The sequence below is a fragment of the Podarcis vaucheri genome (genome assembly GCF_965113315.1).
Source record: "Podarcis vaucheri genome assembly, chromosome: 1".
In the NCBI taxonomy this organism is placed as follows: domain Eukaryota; kingdom Metazoa; phylum Chordata; class Lepidosauria; order Squamata; family Lacertidae; genus Podarcis; species Podarcis vaucheri.
This window is the reverse complement of record NC_138759.1, coordinates 49181070-49200278: the sequence shown is the minus strand read 5'-3', so window position 1 is coordinate 49200278 and position 19209 is coordinate 49181070. Positions and strand designations below refer to the sequence as shown.

Below are 19209 nucleotides of genomic sequence, written 5' to 3'. Positions count from 1 at the left end.
TGGCTTATTGCCTAATGGCAAAGGAAACCAAGTGATGCAACCGTCTCCTGAATTGTGGCGCTTATGAAAAGACATGCATTCATTTTCAGTTTTAACATCTGGAATGGGGGGCATGGGCAAATCATTTATAGCATCTAAGAGTGAGGGGAATAAAGAGTCATGGCTCCATGGTATAGCACAGGGGTCAGCAAACCTTTTCAGCAAGGGGCCAGTCCACTGTCCCTCAGACCTTGTGGGGGGCTGGACTATATTTTGGAGGGGGGAATAAACAAATTCCTATGCCCCACAAATAACCCAGAGATGGATTTTAAATAAAAGGACACATTCTACTCATGTAAAAACATGCTGACTCCTGGACTGTCCGCGGGCCGAATTTAGAAGGCGATTGGGCCGTATCAGGCCCACGAGCCTTAGTTTGCCTGCCCATGGTATAGCACATGTTTTCCTCAGTAGAGGTCCAAGTAGGGCTGCCTGGAGATTTGCTGCCATCTACTGAGTAAGGTGGATGAAAGCTGACTCTGGACTCAGCTAAACTGGTAAAGAAAAAGTGTTATATAACCCTGTGACACCAGATGGCACTGTGGAGTCCCATCTTTCCCTCCCAGATTCCCCTGTATGAGTTTGCAACGCGTTTAACTGAATCGCTTCTTTGACATGTCTAGATCCAGCCTCAGTATAAGACAACTTCCTCTGTTTCTAGAGTAAATGTGGAATTATTTAATATCAGCCCAACCAAGGTATACTCAGGAGCGTAGGTTTTTACCGTACAGTGTTTATTTTGTGACAAATGAAGTAACAGTATTGTCAAGAACAGAGTGGCTCAGTTGATCCTGGTGTGATATTGCCGTATGTGAAGCTAATAATCTCACCAAGTATTTGGAAATGAATTAAAAGTTGTCTGATTTATCCATGAAAAATGGTGCTGTGTTGTTGTTTTCGTGCAGTGTTTCCCCTAAGTTTTCCTTTCCCCAATGCTATTTTCAGATGGAAAATACAGTCATGTTGGAATTCTGGTAATCCCCCATTATTCACTTGAATATATCTGAGATTTTTGGCACAATACACTTGGTCTCCCATCTCACCTGTTGGACTTTGATGGCAAGGTAATCAGGGGTCAGCAAACTTTTTCAACACTGGGCCGGTCCACTGTCCCTCAGACCTTGTGGTGGGCTGGACTATATTTTGAAAAAAATATGAACGAATTCCTATGCCCCACAAATAACCCAGATATGCATTTTAAATAAAAGGACACATTTTACTCATGTAAAAACACGCTGATTCCTGGACCGTCCGTGGGCTAGATTTAGAAGGTGATTGGGTCGCATCAGGCCCACGGGCCTTAGTTTGCCTACCCATGTAATATATGAAGCAAGGTAACGCATCATTGTTAGGAAAGACTGGATCAAGACTCATTATCTGAACAGAGACCCATATCTGTGGGATTTCTTTGAGCCTCGAATAAGAGACTGGCTCCAGATTTCAAGGTAGTAGAAAGTTGGATTTATAAATTTGATTTTACTATCTCTTCAGTGCATAGGATGGCCTAAATGTTCCAAGGTCTTCATGGAGCTTCTAGTTGACCTGTGTGGCTTTTATTGGCTTGTACGTAGGATGTGGGTCTATCCCAAAGAAATCAGAGTCATGAACGGCAGCTCTGTAGACAGTTGACTTCTGCCTTCTGGTTCCAGATGCTTCCACGTCTTCTCCTTGGTACATAAAAAACAACAACACATGCATGTTTACAAAGCAAATGTTTAGAACATGAAGAGCTGCATAGACTGCCTTCCTGGCTGCTACAAAAGAGCTAGTGGAGGAGAAGAAGCTGCCTTTAGGCATGGGAGTCAATAGGGGAGCAATTGGCAGTAAGAAAGAAGCCTTTTCCTATTCATTGTGTTTCCTTAAGAGTCTTGGCTGTGCACTTGCCACAGGGAAGAGAAGTACGGTACTGTGTGAGTGATGGCAAATGGGAATGGAGGGGTGGGGTTGCTGAATGCTTTAGAAAACCTGGAGTTGATGGGGCAAGTCAAAATATCTTTGAAAGCTGTCAGATAGAAATACCTCTGCTGGGAGCAAACAGGGTCATTTTGCCAAAGTCCTTTCAGGGAAAAAATGCATGAGATTTTAATGGTGCTGTGATGCAGCAACAGTACAAATGAAAAGCTATACACTGTGATTCGTTGTAAAAATCATAGCCCTAGAACACCCTGCTGGCAATGTTACTATTGCACCTCCCTACCCCAAAGTGGGACCTGGGTGGTGCTGTGGGTTAAACCACAGAGCCTAGGACTTGCCGATCAGAAGGCCGGTGGTTCGAATCCCCACAATGGGGTGAGCTCCCATTGCTCGGTCCCAGTTCCTGCCAACCTAGCAGTTCGAAAGCACATCAAAGTGCAAGTAGATAAATAGGTACCACTCCGGCGGGAAGGTAAACGGCGTTTCCGTGCGCTGCTCTGGTTCGCCAGAAGTGGTTTAGTCATGCTGGCCACATGACCCGGAAGCTGTACACCAGCTGTACACCTGGCAACCCCAGAGTCGGTCACGACTGGACCTAATGGTCAGGCGTCTCTTTACCTTTACCCAAAAGTGGTTGGAGTCTCAAAGAAGACATATAAAGCTGGGTGTTGTGCATTATTATTTCCTCCACCTCTAACATCTCTCACATCCAAAACACACACAGAGATAAGGAAAGGGGACCTTGGATCTGTGACTTTCTGCCTCTTCCCTCCATCCCCTCCAGGATGTACAAGAAGAGGGATAGTCTGGACTGCAGCTGCATGGGAAGGGTGGGATGTGACGAGGATTGTTTGAAGGCCGATTGATTTGACTCCTGTTCTGTGCACTTGGATCTTCCCTGGATGGGATTTCAGGGGTCAGATTCTCTCTCACACACACACTGGCCCCAGGTTCTCCCACATTTCCATGCTATCTATCTATCTATGCTATCTATCTATGCTATCTATCTATCTATCTATCTGGAACTCACCTGAGTTTGTGTATTTGATTTGTTTAGTAAATAAATGTATTAATTCCATTAATGGTGTATTTCATCATATATATTTAATTAACTATATTAACTTTGTGTATTAAATAATATTAACTATATTGCAAACAATTTAGTGAATGATATGGAAATTCAGCGTGTGGCCTGTGGGTTCTGTGTTGAAGTACTCTTGCAGTCCACTTAGTCTGAGAGGCTGGACCAGCCTGTCCTAGGCTATCCATTGTCTATGGCCAGGCCTTAAGGGGTCTTGTCTCAGAATAATTTACAATGAGGGCTCTAGTCACAGAACTAGATCTGGAAGGGATCCCAGTGGATCAGCCAGGCCAGACAGGCCATGTATTTCATAGACGCTGTCAGAAACACAACTAATTGTTACCTATTCTCATCAAGATTTGTTTTTAGCATATGCCAGCGCGCACACACATTTAAAAATGAATGCGCCTTCTAATTAGTGATTGTCACAGGATACTGGTGTTACTCCTTGCCGTATGTTTGGCAGCATAAAGTCATAAAATTAAATTGCTGCAATCCAGCGTTTATTTCAGTTGGTGCAAGGACCATTTGGGAAGATCTGTAAGTATGTAACATACTAATGGCATTGGACCCGTCTTAGATCTGGACTTAATTTTGCTTTTGCTTTTACAGAGAAGTCCATAAACCTGCCCGTGGAGTTACAATGAGAATAACCCCTTGGTGTTGAGAGACTCAGTCCAGAATAATCAAGGCTGCAATCCCATGCAAATGAATGTAATTCTCAAAGGCCCTTAATGAGATCTTGCAAATGGCACATGCTGACTCCTCCACCCCAATTTTAGCCCTTTCCACCCCCCGTTGTAATCTATTTGTTGCACCACATGCCTAGGTTCAGGCTGCAAAAGTAGTGTGAGATACTTTTGCACACTGAAGGTAGCGATACTTATGAGTTGGTGTTTAAGTGCTCTGTTGGTAGTGCTGAAAGCATCCCGGTCCTACAGGCTGCACTCTCTGTTCAGGTCATACAGTGGCCCCATTCTGTCTGCTGAAGTTCCTCTTCTGTAAGTTGAACTCTTCACTAGTCAGCTGTGACTTAATTCACTTTATGTAACCAATTATTTCAGTTACTGCTTTGAAAGGCCAGGGCGTTCTGAGTCTCAGCTACTTCAGGAACTTGCGCTGGAGAGGAAAGGAAGAGACAAACTTAAGGAAATAACAAATGAAGCAATGGAGGCTGAATTTAAACTATGGTATTGTTAGAAAAGCGTTGTTTAATGTTTGGATAAGATATAAAGACTTGTTGGAAAACAAAACCCCTAGATGGTTGTCACCCTTGGAGGCTAAGGCACTGAAGAAACTCAATACGGAGGCCGGATGGCCGAAGTATTGGGAAATTTTGGAACAAGATGGAGATAAATTGAAATTACAGAGTTACGAGAAACTGAAACCTAAAGTACGAGATTGGCTCCATTATTATCAAATAATGGAGGTTTACAAACAAGACAGGAAAATTGGCTTCCAGGTGGAGAAATCAAAATTAGAAATTGAATTGTTAGAACCCAATACTAAGAATTTGGCAAGAATGTATAATTTGCTGCTGAAATGGAATACACAAGATGAAACAGTTAAATCGGCTATGATTAAGTGGGCACAGGACATTGGTCATAACATTATGTTTGCTGACTGGGAATGGTTGTGGAACACCAGTATAAAATTTACAGCATGTAATGCCTTAAAGGAAAATATTATGAAAATGATCTACAGGTGGTACATGACCCCAGTCAAGCTAGCAAAAATTTATCATTTGCCTGACAATAAGTGTTGGAAGTGTAAAGAAACTGAAGGTACTTTCTATCACCTTTGGTGGACGTGCCCGAAGATTAAGGCTTTCTGGGAAATGATATATAATGAAATGAAAAAGGTACTTAAATGTACTTTCTCTAAGAAACCAGAGGCCTTTCTCTTGGGCATTGTCGGCCAATTGGTGTCAAAGAAAGATAGAAATTTCTTTATGTATGCTACGACAGCAGCAAGAATACTCATCGCAAAGTATTGGAAGACACAAGATCTACCCACTCTGGAAGAATGGCAGATGAAAGTGATGGACTATATGACACTTGCTGAGATGACTGGCAGAATCCGCGACCAGGGGAAGGAGACGGCAGAAGAAGAATGGAAGAAATTTAAAATCTATCTTAAGGACTATTATAAACTTGATGAATGATAGAATGTCGAGGTTTTGAGGAAGAAAGGGTTACAGTGATATAAGATTAGATTGAAGGAAAGATTAGGAAGACATATGTTTGATAGAATTATTTAGAAGTTGCTGAAATAATTTTGGACATTGGGATGCAGAAAGGGGAGGTATGGGGGAGTCTGGGAAACGAGGTTTATGGGGGAAAAAAGGTTATGAAATTATACATGTTTGTATGTCTTTTTATATGTTTGTATTGTTTAAAAACTTTTATAAAATCAATAAAAAATTTATATTAAAAAATATGAATTTAAACTATGGTGGTCAGATAGAATCATAGAATTGTCGAGTCAAAAGGGACCCCAACTTCGTCCAAACCCCTGCGATGCAGGAATCTCAGCTAAAGCATCCATGACAGATGACCATCCAACCTCTGCTTAAAAACCTCCAGTCCACAACCTACTGAGGGACATTGGAAATATACCTGACCTTTTCTAGGTCCTCAAATGGCTCTGCTTTTGGTAAAAGTAAAGGTAAAGGGACCCCTGACAGTTAAGTCCAGTCACTAACGACTCTGGGGTTGTGGGGTTGCAGTGCTCAACTTGCTTTACAGGCTGAGGGAGCTGGCGTTTGTCCACTCCGCAGACAGTTTTTCCCGGTCATAGTTGCCATCAATAATATGGTTTTTGTTATGTACTGAAGTTCTCACCCTGGGCCAGCAGGGGGATACTTTAGATAGTTATGCAAATGAAGGATCGAAAAGTGACGTTCAGTGATTGGATAGTTTTGTATGCAAATGAAGGATCGAAAAGTGACATTCAGTGATTGGATAGTTTTAGAAAATGGCAACAGTTACATTGTTCTGAAGCTCTATATAAGCAGGCTGACTGAGCTCCTCAGTTTAGTTCTGTTCCAGCTTACAAAATAAAGAGCTGCTTTGGAGAAATCGCTGTGTCGTCTGCTATGTCAACCCACAACTTAACAGTTTTTACCTTAGTTTTTACCTTGACGTTATTATACTGCATTACATTTTGTTGAAGTAGCCCCCCTTGACTTCAATGGGGGCTTACTTCTATGAATCATCATAGCCGTCAGCTCTTTTAGTATATACATCTGCCTTTAGTAAGCTTGGACAGTGTTAAGTAGTGTCTACTTGCACCACGGTGCAGTGACCTGATTCAAAGTGAAAATTAAAGTTGCTGCAATTATTATTATTTTTTTAAAAACCCTACTCAATGCCCAGCATTCATGTCCGTGAGCTGAAAAGTCCCTTCTGATGAACTACCAGTAAACTCAAGAAGCTGCAAATTTTCAGAGACTCTTTAAGCTGCTCCCTGAAGTTTCCAACCATTCGTTCAGCCTGGGTGGAAGGGACTTCAAAAAGTCTGCTAGAATTGAGTGGCAACAGAGCCAGAAGCCAATTTCTGCTTCTCTTTGTGTGGACATTCGACCAGCTGTTACTGTGTTTACTCATAAGAATGTGGTGGCGGTGATATTGAAGCATCACTTTAAAAGCTGTATGCAAAGAATTTGCATTTCTTTCAGAGATTTGTTTTCTGCTCTCATTAATAGTTTAAAATGTATCTCTGTTGATTTTCACAAGGAAGAATGTGCCAGGCTCATTATCAGTCAGAGAGCAGAAAGACTGTGCTGTTCCTCTCTCTATTCTAAATCAGGACTCCTCTTTTATTCAGCCCAGGGTTCCAAGCCTGGTAAAGGACAGAGAAGAGTTCTTGGAGGCGACTCTGGCTCCATGTTTGTCACTAGACAGAATGGTGATGTGGCCTTCGGTAAGGGGACTGGAATTTTCCAAAATAGACTGTGCTGGCTACATCATAAAAATGTGTGTCTAAAACCTCAGTAGAATTTGTGAGAAATAAAGTTACACGTCAGAATGGATGTAAACTGGCCTTATCATTTTTTTGTCTCTGGACAAAAAATTATATATATTTTTGTCTCCCTCCAATATTTCTCTGATGAAAATAGAGAGGAAAAGCAAGACATTCCAGGATCATATAAAAAACCAGGCCAGACTCTATAAATCTGGGACTATCCCTGGCTATACAGAGCTCTTAGCTTCCTTGCAAACCAGAGGTTCCCAAGTCCTAAAACTGTCATGGAGACTGGAATCTATTCTTGCTGGTGCACATCCACCAAAAGCAACTTCAGTTAGCATAGAAATGAAGACATTCCTGAAACATATATAGAAGGGTCTGGCAACTTCTGTTTCAGTGTATCTGAAGAAGTGTGCATGCACACGAAAGCTCATACCAAGAACTAATTTAGTTGGTCTTTAAGGTGCTACTGGAAGGAATTTTTTTATTCCTGAAACAGTAATGCAGACAGGTACAGAATTTGAATAGGCACATCCATCTAAGGCACAATTTCAATCAGCATGGAAATGGAGGGACTTTAATCCTGGCACTACCAGCATGGGGCCTGTGGGTGCCAGGATACCCGGAGGGCTCTGCTTTTCTCTGCAGCATAGTTCCCAGAACATCCAACTAAAATGGCCTTCCTGTGCTGCTGCTGCTCTTCTAGCTGCTTGCAGTTCCTTGTTATGTCCTTGCTGCAAATGCCCATTTACATTCTGACTGGATGGCAGCAGGCCTTGGGGTCGGTTGGATTAAGAGAAATGGTGTGGCAATTACAAGCGGGCAATGATCCATCCTGGCACCTCACCACCTTGCTGGAGGGGCTGTACCATACCCAGTACATATCTCCACATGGGATGGAAATGTACAAAAATCCAGCTTTCTGGATAAAACAACAAAACAACAAATAGAAGGCAATTGCTCCTATATAGCCCACTTGTTACAGCATTGCCAAAACATCTCAACACACACAGCCAAACTATACAAAGTTGTTCTTGCCCCTGTGCACCCTTTCCTTACCTATCATTTGACACAATTGTGTGTCATTGGATATGATGGTATTAGATATAATTTTATCTGAAATCAGATTTCATATTTGCTTTTAGGTGCATTCCTTTCTTATAATTTAAAGAAGATGATATATTCACAATTTATTATTTGTTTGCATTGGGACCTGAGACTTTTTTGGCCATTCAGGTGTATCCCACTCCCCATTTTTGACATTGTTGTAACAAATCCCACCCTCACCCCCTCAACCCAGCAGAGGCTGTTGGAATGATCATTTTTAGCAGAATGCTTTTCAGTTCGTGAAAGAATGTGTAATCTCTGGGGAAGTTCCTTCAGTGTATTGTGTGTGCGTGCACGTTCATGTGTGTGTGTGTGTGTGTGTGTGTGTGTGTGTGTGTGTGTGTGTGTTAAAAGCACTCATTTATCCATGCACTGCTGTCTGTCCTACTTAATGGGCCTCATCTGTGGCCTGGAGCTCAGCTCTCTGTTTATCTCTTGTTCTCTAGAATCTTGTATTGATTCCATGCATAGATTCTCCTCCGTTGCTATTCTGTCCTCAGTTTTTAGCTGTGAAGGAAACATTAGCTGGGAAAACTAAACCCAAAAGGTCATCATTACCTTGCTACTGTTTCCAGCTGTCTAGCTCTTTGAACTCTTTTTCCATGTTAAATCAATACCTTAGTATATTTAGTCCTATAACAACATTTAAGGAGCCTTAGATATATTTCCAATGTTTTTCCCCACCTGACAGCTTGTCAGGTGGCTCCTGGTGCTACCCAACCATTGCTCTTCTGCTGTAAGCTACAAATAAAATTTGAAATGGACTTTCCACAGGTTTGTGAGCATCACATATTCTCTGTTCTGTGTGTAGATCCCACTATCTTCCATTCACACCAATGAGCATGATACATTTGAAGTTCTGTACCCAATTCAGTGTATGCATTCTAGTGGTGCCTGAGCAGAATGCAACCTTTTAATTGGCCAAAAGGACCTCTCTCTTTTTTTTAGCATAAAGAACATAAAAGTGAAGCGCACCTGATGTAACAGGCAGGTAAGTTGCATCTTACCTGGTGATATCAGATGCAGACATAGGTTTGTGGTCAAAGTTCCTTCTTGCTGCCTTCCTGTCCAAAGAGGCAACATAGAATCTCTGGAGCAAAGCTTCCCTTCACTCCATCTGAAGATCCGAAACACAAAACTCAGCTGAATGGGGCTTTGTCAGTAAAACTATCTCAATGCCATGCCTGGAAATAGGAATGGGCATTGGGTTTCAGGTCAAGGACAGGGCAAGGACATAAGGATACATACACTTTTTATTATTTTACATGTTGGCTTCTTAACTGTGGCACGGGTAGATGTTAACAAACATGTATAAAGTTTGTTGGTTGGTTTAATTTATATACTGCCCTATACCTATAGATCTCAGAGCGGTTCACAAATATAAAAAAGACAAAATATATGATAAAAACAAACAAATAATGCCACAACACATTTAAAAGGTCATCATATGTCAACCAGCCAAAACGCTGTCCCATATGTGTACCTCTTGTACAACATAAAAATATAGGTCTCAGAATGACAGGGCTTTCAGATGTGCTCCTATGCGGTCGAGGGAGAGGATCGGTCACATAGGGGTAGTATGTGGGGGGCCAATTGTGGACTTGTGATCAAAATTGGCTGCTCAGCACCAAGGACACTGACTACTCCTGTAGGCCGAGGTCAGTGAACCACTTGCACCCATATATTCCTATTGATCAGACAGTTCCATAAAGTACCACTACGAATTCATATACAGATGTCCCCTCTATGCCAAGAGCTTTGTTGCTTAAATCCTTCCAAGCACAGAGTGGAGCTCTCTGATGGCAATGCCTTGTCAAATCAGGTTTTTGCTTGTTTACTTGTTTTAGTTTTGGTACAGTTCCTTTTCGTTTCAGGTGTTTGTGTTTTGGTTTTACCCTGCTTAATATTTAACTGCCAATAAGTGACATTTCTACATTTTATGATAGCAAATTCAAACTATCCTGTCTGATGGGAGCGCTAGAAAATATACTGCGGAGACTGACACCCCCACTTTAAGGCAGGATCCTGAACGTGTACTTGGTCAAAGTCGTACAGGGGAGGAATCCCACTGGCGTGCCTGTTTTATGGATTGAAAGAGATGCTGGGAATTCGAGTCTGCAAGGCCAGCAGCTTTCAGCGGTATTGCATTTTACCCAGCTAAGCCAAAAACAAAACAGCCTGGTATCAGGTTCTTACCAGAAAACAGCTTCTTTCTTGTGTGTTCAAAGGCACAGAATATATATGCGCATGTGGCGCTAACAGTATTATAAAAATAATCATTTACACACGTGTTATGGGTGTTTGTGCTGCTCTGAATTTGATTTAGAATTAATGCAAGATAATTGGATTCCAATAGAGAATTGCAAGGGAGGGGGGAGTGTTTAACAAGAACTGTGCGAATATATTTGGAAGTGAGGGATAAACTGTTGGGTTACCATAGCAACAATACCAAAGAGCACAGTTAAGCCTTAACAGTGAGGCATCAGGCTTTAGAAGAGCTGAGCACAAAGGCTGGTTTTTTGTTTTGTTTGGGGGTTAGACTTTTATGCTACAAAGGCTACAATCCCAAGCATACTTACCTGAGAGTAAATCCCACTGGAATCAAACTGAGAAGTAGTCCTGAATAAACGCGGTTAGGATAAGGGTGTATGGCCACAGCGTGTGTTTTAATGAAAAGAGAGGAAAATCTTAATGTTTGAAGGAAAACAGTTAAGGACATGAATTATAGAGAACTCACTAAGTCATATTTGAGGTCAGGCGTGGAAAGAGTGTGTAAGGCCATCTGCTCATTCTTACTATCTTGCCAGAATATTTGAAAGCAGCTCAGGCCAGCTGCTCCCTGGGTCCTGTAGTACCCCGAGGGAGAATAAAATGAGACAGGTTTCCAGTTGTGTGGGGCAGAGAATCAGGATTTTGTATTGGTGCACTCCTGGTTCATCCCCTTTCTTCCCCTCCCCACCAACCAACCAACCCCATAATGGCAACATTGGCTTCTTCTTCCTTCTGAGCAAAATACTTTCATTTGCTGTTGCTTGAAGAAGTCTCACACCTCTGCTGGGAATAATACAGGCACGAATTTGTGAGAAAACAGCGTGGTGCAAGCCATCATTTGCTGGATGTGAATAATGAACACGCTGCTTTTGACCAGCCCCAAATCTGCCTTAAATAATATATAATCCTTCAGCACCAGGGCTAGATCATAAATATCCAGCTAACGACTTGCAGCTAAAGCTGTGATTAATTGAATAATTGAATAAGTGAAATGCAGTCTCCTACTTTACACTCAACACTTATTTCTCCTCTTGGCTCTTATAATTCAGACTATCCCAGTTTTCAAAGCTCCCTTTGCTTGCAAACAGCACCTGCTTTTTATAAATCTTGTGGGCGCCCATTGAACAACGTACTTCTCTTTTTCAAGTCCTCTGCTTCTTTTACCTTTCCTCTGCTATTCCACTTCAGACCTTTTCGCCCTGCCATCAGAGAAGTTATATTCTGTAACTCCTCAGCAGCAACAGAAGCCAATCCTCACACACAGCATGGGGCAAACATCTCTCTCTGCTCCTGAGTCCCAACACCCAATTATATGCACCAGGAGCATAGGGGCTGCAGAAGAAGCCCCAGCTGGGATTCTGCCAATGTAGTGGAACTTCTATGGAATCCTGTATCCCTTCACCCCACAGATATAGATTTAGGGGTGTAAGAAGGCATCAGTTTCCATTCTGCCCCATATTCTTTGCAAGCACCTCTGTTTCATTTCACCTGCAGTTTGGCTTCTGACAAAAACAATATTATTTGTCTAGCCGTCCGCTCGGGTGAAAAGTTATGTAGTCAGTTATATTATACAACACCATGCATTTCAATACAAAAGAAACACAATGTAAATTGGAAAAAAGGAACAACATAAACCATATTGTTGCATGCCACCTCAGTCTCTAAGCTGTGTGATATTCCAGACACTTACCCAGGGTTCATGTTTCTTTTTGGAAATGAGGCCCAGTAGAGACTGTGGGGTCTTTATGATATATGGTTTATTCACACATATATGCAACTGGAACCTAAGATGGAAGGGCTCACAAGAGGGTCTTGCTTCTCCCATAGACACAGCCTTGGATTACAGCAGAAATCAATCATGTCTCTCTCACAGTCCTCTGCCTACAGCCTGCTTCTAGCTCCTTGCTCTCTCTCACAGCTCTAAGCTTTATTTTGTCCTAACTACCAGCCAGTTCAGAGGGGAGGGCCCACTCATTTGACTTTTGGCACAAAGCAAGTTCCTTTGTTACCTTAACGACCCATAGTTAGGGGGCCATTGCCTTACCAAGAAGCTGCTCTGACTCTTCCAGTAATTTAATCCTTGCTGGATCCAGGAATTAGAAGGGGACTCAGGCATACAGCGTCCCCCCGCTCCCCAACAATATCATTTGTGGAGATGAAAATAACAACAGCAGCAAATATCAATATATAGATTTTTGGCTGGATTGATTACCATTTTGGTTATGGGACAAATAAGTGAACATCAGGAATTTCTGCTCCCATCTCCATGTTCATCAGAATTCTCTGACATCCCTAATAGGGTTACGTCCTAAATGTCTCACTTTCTCCTGCTAGCTGGAAATAGCCACTTAACCTTTGCTCCTGTTTCCCCTCCTATTAGGAAGCCTTACTTTCTCCTTTGAGCCAGACCTACTGCTCAGTTAATAACCTCCTGCACTATTAAAAGCTCCCCCCCCGCCGTGAAGTATTATTTCTTGGCACACACTGCTAAATACACTTGCCTGCCCAAAAGAGTGATGGAGATGCATGTGTGGAATGGTGTGTGCTTTCTAGGTATCACATCAATGGAGGGCGCGGAAGGCAGGAGGCTACAACCCCATTCACCCACCCCACTCTCTGCATATCCAGGGCAAGCTTCTCTTGAAGCATGAACAGCTTCCAGAAGCCGTGATGAAGCCAGAGACCACAGGACAAAGCCCCCTCCCTGATGACGAGAGTTTAGCCTCTTGAGCATCTCCCACGTGCTGGCTGTGTTATCTGCCAGAGGCAAATCCTTAAACTCAGGATCAAGAGATAAACTCTTTGTAATTAAACTGCTGCATTAGGCAATATTTTCCATATCTTTGCTGCATGGCTTGGGTATGGCGGGTTTCCAGACTTCCGCCCACCCATTCCCAGTAACCCACCAGTAAAGTCTGCTACCGTGAGATCTTCAGAAAGGGTTACATTATTAACCCTTTCAGAAATTGCCATTATCGCTTCTGTTAACAGCCTGGAGGGTACTGTAGCCTAAGTGGGGCATTTCGATTGTGAGTGCATGGAGCCATATGGCACAGACATTTATGCTGTGTGAAGAAGACATAGGAGCATCAGCACCCAGCAGTATTTTTGTGTGACGTCCAAATATAGCTGATGCATGCAGTTAACGTTTGGAAACGCAGTTCTTTCCCTCTTTTCAGAGGCTATGCACTGCTAAATGAATGTAACTGGAGTGAAATGGAGCAAAAAGGATCAGGACTGAGGCTAAGACCTAACCCAGGAAACTTTCATTTGTTTGTTTTTTAAATGTTTTTTTATTAAAGAATTTCTTGGTTTACAAAAGTAAAATCTCTCTCTCTCTCTCTCTCTCTCTCTCTCTCTCTCTCTCTTCAAGTAACATTTTTTACAGATCAGTTTCATTTGTTGAGACATTAGGAGGAAAAGGGGGAAAGAGGTGGAGGGAGGGAAAGGTGAGTGGGGGTCGGGGTCGGATGGCGATGTTTCTATTTTACTTAATATATGTGGGGTTTTGTGTCAGCGTCGCTTCTGCAGGTTCTCTGCTATTCACTTGTGTTCCTTTGGCAGTGAGAGAGTGAAACTTTCATTTGTGAAGTTTCTGTTGGACTTCCAGCCAATATCCCTTTAACCACATCAACTAATTGAGCCCTCCGCTGCTCCCTTAAAAGAGCTGCTCTAAAAGAACATTCCCTGGAAATTCAGGTTCTGGCCAGTGGCATAGGAAGGGAGGTGCGGTGGGTGCGGTCCACCCCAGGTGTAATCACTGAGGGGGGTGTTGTTGTTGTTTAGTCGTTTAGTCGTGTCCAACTCTTCGTGGCCCCATGGACCAGAGCACACCAGGTACTCCTGTCTTCCACTGCCTCCCGCAGTCTTGTCAAACTCATGACAAAATGGCAAAAATATGTGTTTTCAATTTTTATTTTTATTTTAATTGGGCTCACTGCACTTTTTTTTCTTAAACTCCGGCACCCCCCTTCCTATGTCACTGGTAGCTAGGTGAGCCGCATCTCTCCCATGGGTGGCTCGCTCTGTCCCTGGCTTCAGGGCTCGTTTACTGCACCCGAGCGGCTAGCTACGCCGCTGATTCTGGCCTCTGTCTATTTAGCTCAGCTTCCCAGTCTGTAGGTACCTTTCTTCCCCAGTGCACTGCACATTTACAGGCTTCTATGAGAAGTACTTTTATGGTCATAATGAATTTCTGGCGAACGTGGACATTGCGGGTTCAATCCCAAACCAGCTTCTCTCCCCACCCCAGCCCTGCACCTCCATCCTCCTTCTTTGTTTAACATCCATGCTGATGAAGCATTCGGATGGACTGAAAAGTTAGCTTGCTAATTCACGACATTTTGATTGGTACATTTGATAGATTTGATACAGGATCATTGGAAATATAAGTGGCAAATTAATTTTCAGCTATGCTTGCTAATTTAACTTTCCCATTTCTCTGATTAGTTTATTTGGAGAGTTTCCTTTCTGAGAAAAGCTTATTTATTTTGCACGCAGAAAATTGGCAAATAGCACCCCAGGAGATAACATCACAATCCCTGCTGTGATATATGTGCCAGTACTTCTATGGGAAGTACCAAAGCCAGTTAGATTAGCAATTCATGGGGGGAAAGCTGAAGACCTAAGTGATTTGGAACATGGTTTTGCATGCGTACCTTAACAAAAATTTGGGTGGAAGGTGGCCATTTCTAATCAGCTTCTTACTGTCCCAGCCTCTGTTAATCTGCTGTCCTGGTAACCAGGATGATCATTACAGCAATTTAGGGTTCATCCACACTTCCATTTATCCCATGCCTAGAAAAAACAGATCTGAGCAGTTCCCCTCTTGCCTCACTTTTTCCCCAGTGAAAACTTGCTTTTTAGCTTTAAATCAGAGCAAACTGCAATCCACAGAGCTAAAGAGTGGTTTCTCCCAGGGGAAAGCTGCAAGACAGGAGGAAGTGTGGATAAGGGCACTTCCAGATCGTTGCTATTTTGTGGGTGAGATTCAATTACATACTAGCAAATTTAGGTTACGCAGTTAAAATGGATTTGGTGCTCATGCGCCACAAACTTGCTCTCCCCGCCCTGGATGTTTAATTAACGGCATGAAACATGACTGGAAAGTGTGGCATAACAATTGCTTGGCGAGATGTTGCTCATGCCTCCCTGCAAACTTTGTGCTGGCAAATCTGGATGGACACTCAATAAACAAGTCATCGGCAAGTGACCCGTGTAAAAAAAATGGAGCGCCGCTTGCAATTTTAACAAAACAACCTGTAAAAGTTCAGGTTGGTGCCATAAGTTGTTGCAGTTTCTTCAAATGCAGAGCAGTATGTGGATTTTGAGCTGTGTGGTTGACAGGGTATAAATTTGCTGATAAATCAATTATTAATAAAGTGTGACCCGCAAGGGAGGCATCCGAGTGGAGCGTCCAGATTCTCCCCTTCTCTCCATTTCACCATCTGCTTTGTGCAGTTGTGCCTGGCCAATGAATGCTGGAGGTTTTTGCAGTGCTGAGCCTTGCATCTTTCCCTTATCTGCATCCACAGGGCATCCTTTAGTATTTGTATTCATAAAGGTTGACCACTGCTATTTACTGCTGTGGCGGAGGATATATGCACAGGGCAAAATCCCTGAAGAAAAACGCTCATGTATTAGGTAGAAGAACAGAACACTAATTAGTAGCAAGTCTATACAATGATACAAAGAATGTGAGACAGAAAGGCCTTAAGAACATCTCGTCACAGGGAGAGCCTAATTGATTTTTGTCTCGGTGAAGTGCACCTTCCTGTAGGCAGAATGAAGCTGTCATTATCTGTGCGTCAATATCCTAAATCCATCTTCCAAGGGCCAAACTGTGTGGCTCACATATCTGCGGATATCTCTTCTCTAGCAATTCCTTTCGTTTTGAAGCAAAACTGGCTGCAAGTTTCAGCAGAGGGCTGGCTGGGGTGCTGGTGGTGATTACCCTCCCATGCACACAACCTACTTTTCACTCTGCAGGGAAAGATACAGGCACTTATCTCTCTTCCCACTGTACCTTCCCCCCAGAGGAAAAGCAATTGGGGAGCAATCTTGAGTAGGAAAATATCCCATGGGGGGCGGGGAACAGGAGACAAGCCATTGCTCTCCTTCCTGCTGATCCTCCACTCAAGATTGCAGCCTCCTCCTCCTGCTTTAAATTTAAGCCAGAGAAGATGTCATGTGCTGCCTATAGTGTGCAGTTTGACCTCAAGTGTGCCGCTAAGACTGCATCAGTGGCATAGAGGAGCAGGGACAGGCAAGGATGTGGCACTGCCACTTATTTCACAGCAGGGATTATCTCCTGGGGTGCTGTTTGCCAATTATCTGCGTGCAAAATAAATATTACTGTTGTTTCTATTATTGAATTGATATACTGCTCTATACCCGCAGGTCTCAAGGCAGTTCTCAGAATAAAATCAAAATATAAAACCATAAAATCCATGATTAAAATAAAACAACAACCCAATAGCCAGCCCCGCCCCACCCCAAGCCCCCACCCCACATTTTAAAAAGGTAGTTTTAAAGCTTTTCTCAGAAAGAAACTCACCAATGGGAAAAATGGGAAGGATAAATTGGCAAGCATAGCTGAGAGTTGATTTGCCATTTCCAAAGACCCTGGTATCAAATGTACCAATCCAAATGTCATGAATTAGCAAGCTAACTTTTCAGTCCATCCAAATGCTTCATCAGCATGGATTTTAAACAAAGCAGAAGGATGGAGGTGCAGGGTTGGGGTGGGGAGAGAAACTGGCTTGGTATTGAAGCCGCAGTGTCCACGTTCGCCAGAAATTCATTTCTGTTGTGTAATCTTACAGCACATGTGGATTGTCATGTAAAGTGCCTGGACTTTAGAATTTATCACTATACATCTAAGCTTTTTGGCTTCTCCCACTTGTCCTTAACCATATCCTATAGCCAAGAAATAAATAAATAAATAATGTATGTATTCATTTACAAGTTTACACATTCTGTTACTCCCTGGTTTTATATTGTTATTATCATAGAATTGTATAATTGTAGAGCTGAAAGGGACCCCCAAGAGTCATCTAGTCTGACCCCCTGCAATGCAGGAAACCACAGCTAAAGAATCCCTGGCAGATCATGGCCACCCAACCTCTTAATGATACAGGTTAGATTATGCATAGCCAATGAGGTGTCTTCCAGAGGCTGTAGTCTACAACTCCCACAATCGCTAAGCACTGGCCATGCTGGCTGAAACCAAGAGAGGTTGGGAGTCTAAAACATCTGAAGGACATCAGGTTAGCTACCTATGTGCTACTAGGCTGACAGGTACCTGAAACAGGGCTTTTTTGGTGGTTGCTCTCTCCTTCCAAAAATGTGTGTGGCTGTATCATTATCAGGTTGTGCTTTTTTTTTAATAAAAAAAGGAAAACTCTGAAGACCGTTCTTTTTCAATCTCGTTTTATTAACTGCTGTGCTTGGATTATTTTGTACTGTTCCATTTTTAACTGGATGATTTTATATATCATGATATTTTATTCTGGAATTTTGTACACCACCTTGTGAGGGCCATTATGCCTCGAAAGGTGCTCTGAAATATTTTAATAAATAAGCAAATTAATTTTTTTTTAAAAAAACCTACCTGGCATATATGCTCATGGTGTTGTATAGTTTATGTAAAAACAGAATTGTAAAGCCAGTCCTGATGCGTCGCCAACATTTAGCAATTCTGTTCAGTTTGGGGACATTACCATTCCTATATTAGCCCCTTCCAATACTGCAGAAGATCTCGCTTGCTAAGTTAAGTTGTTACAATATTAATAACCAACCAAATAATGAACATGACAACTTATTTCTGCATAGTGCAATTTTCAGGGGGACAATCGTGCTTCCTTAAGAGACTCATTCTACAATACTCAGAGAGAGGAATTTAGTGTTGCACTATTATACTGCGGGTGCAAGTATTTCTGTTTGCCAGGTGAAACAATTTCCCTTTTCCTCCCCCTGCTCCCCGTTCTTGGGGTTCTCCTGACTCCCCACCCCACAGTGCTAATTTGGAGGGAGATGAAGGGGGGGAGTTCCATTCTGATAGTTGGACTCATACTGCTGGTAACACAACTGTTTAGTTCAAAGTTGTAGAAATGTCTTAGAATCAGAGAGTTGGAAGGGTCCACGAGGATCATTTAGTCTAGGCATGGCCAAACTTGGCCCTCCAGCTATTTTAGGACTACAACCCCCATCATCCTTAGCTAACAGGACCAGTGGTCAGGGGTGATGGGAACTGTAGTCCCAAAACAGCTGGAGGGCCAAGCTTGGCCACCACTGCAATTCTGGAGCTGTCCCATAAGGGGACTGAACCTGCAACCTTGGCGTAATCAGCACCACACTCCAACCAACTGAGCTATCCAGGCTGATATGATCCCATGCTGAGCAGATATATTACAAAACTCATTTGGTTACAAGATATGTCTCCATACACCATTATTAGCCTCACTTGACAAACAAATGAAATAATTTGAGTAGACCTTGTTTCATACTGTGAAGGAATTAAATTACCATCCAATATGTAGGTGGTTCATAAGCTTTCGCCTGCAGCTAGTTCCACATGTGTATACATTTAGCTGCTATTAATGTTTTGGATAAGTGGAGATGTTACGTTCAGCATACAGCTCTCTGCTCAGGCACAATACTTTCTTCTTATATTGGGCACATTGGTCTAAACGGGTTTTATCCAATAATCTAGGTATGGTACTACAGGAATGCACCTGGAATCCAACAAGATAACCGAGCTTCAAGGTAGTTTTAAACACTTTTGGTGCAATTATTCCTACAGGTCAATATTTGCAACATTTGCCTGT

The 19209-nt window shown here is 42.6% G+C and overlaps 1 protein-coding gene and 2 long non-coding RNA genes across 3 annotated transcripts in view; 1 reads left to right on the top strand and 2 right to left on the bottom strand.

Moving 5' to 3' along the window:
• The window catches only part of PLEKHD1 (pleckstrin homology and coiled-coil domain containing D1), a 195765-nt gene that overhangs the window by 28894 nt on the left and 147662 nt on the right, over positions 1-19209 (top strand). The gene's annotated exons all lie outside the window — the stretch shown is intronic.
• LOC309535077 lies at positions 1511-12250 on the bottom strand. The gene is made up of 3 exons (XR_014221007.1): positions 12072-12250; positions 11401-11580; positions 1511-1703 (listed from the first exon to the last, which is right to left on the bottom strand). It is a non-coding gene; the product is annotated as an uncharacterized lncRNA (long non-coding RNA).
• LOC309535124 lies at positions 7762-11020 on the bottom strand. Its single transcript, XR_014221024.1, has 3 exons — positions 10848-11020; positions 9118-9227; positions 7762-7925 (listed from the first exon to the last, which is right to left on the bottom strand). It is a non-coding gene; the product is annotated as an uncharacterized lncRNA (long non-coding RNA).